This window comes from Benincasa hispida, chromosome 12, assembly GCF_027475165.1.
Source record: "Benincasa hispida cultivar pf3 chromosome 12, pf3_genome.v1.1, whole genome shotgun sequence".
Classification (NCBI taxonomy): domain Eukaryota; kingdom Viridiplantae; phylum Streptophyta; class Magnoliopsida; order Cucurbitales; family Cucurbitaceae; genus Benincasa; species Benincasa hispida.
In genome coordinates this window covers 43,475,200-43,476,365 of record NC_143489.1, presented here as the reverse complement: position 1 = coordinate 43,476,365, position 1,166 = coordinate 43,475,200, and positions in this window count along the sequence as shown.

Here is a 1,166-nt window from a genome sequence, read left to right as displayed (position 1 = left end):
TTCTTCCTTCATGAAATATGTTAAGAAGCCTTTAAGCTAACTAACATCAAAATTAAAGCTCTTAACTCATATTCCAAAGCTCAAAATCTCTCCTAGACTACACCTTACTCGGATTTTCCAGTTTTCCGAGCAACCTTCACTATCTTCATGATTTCTTCAGTTTTCCGATCCCAAATCTCTTGAGAAGCCCTAGAATAGACTCACAACTCAATAAGCTTTAATATGGTTTAAATATGGAAGCTTTTGCACTAGTATTTTGGGAGAATCATCATATTCTTCAGATCCTAAGTTTCTGGCCGAAGCTGCACACTTTTTCCTCCAATCAAAGTCCTCCACCCAGCTGCTTGTTTGCCCTACTACGTGGCTTTTTATTTATTTTCCTTATCCTTTGTAGTCTTACAAGACTTATCAAGTTAAATTATTTTAGATTTTAGTAAATTAATCCAATAATGGTTTTTTTAAAAAAACAAACAACTCCAATACCCCTCTCAGCCAACTTGCATTTCCTACAAATTTTGTTCTTTCTTTCTTTGTAACCCTTAGCCAATAATAAATCATGTTCACTATACAAGTGCCCAATCATGAAAAATTGTTCCAATAATAACATGTATTAATACATTTCTAAAAGAACTTGCATTTGTTAAGTAATTTCCAACTTTCATTCCAACACTTAGAATTTGAACTTTCTTTGGTCATACAATCCAAGTTATTCATTTAAGCACATAAGCTCACTTATCTAGGTTGATGCTAAGCATAAAAAAGTGAAAAAGGTATAAGAGCTCACAAGTCAGTACCCTCTTTTTGTGAATTTCGTCCTCGAAATTCAGCGGAAAGTCATCAAGAGAAAAAATGAGGATATTTGGCTCTCATTTGTTGTTCGCTTTTCTAAGTTGCTTCTTCCACTGCATGGTTTCTCCACAACACTTTGACTAGTGGAATTGTCTTGTTTCTCAATACCTGCTCCTTCCTATCTATGATTTGTACAGGTTCTTCCTCATAGGATAAATTTTCCTTAAGTTGCAATGGTTGTGATTCTAAAACATGAGATGGGTCCGATATATATTTACGCAACATTGACTCATGGAAGTCATCATGTATACTAGAAAGCTCCATTGGCAATGCCAAACGGTAGTTTGATGGGCCTATTCGTTCCAGAATTTCATATG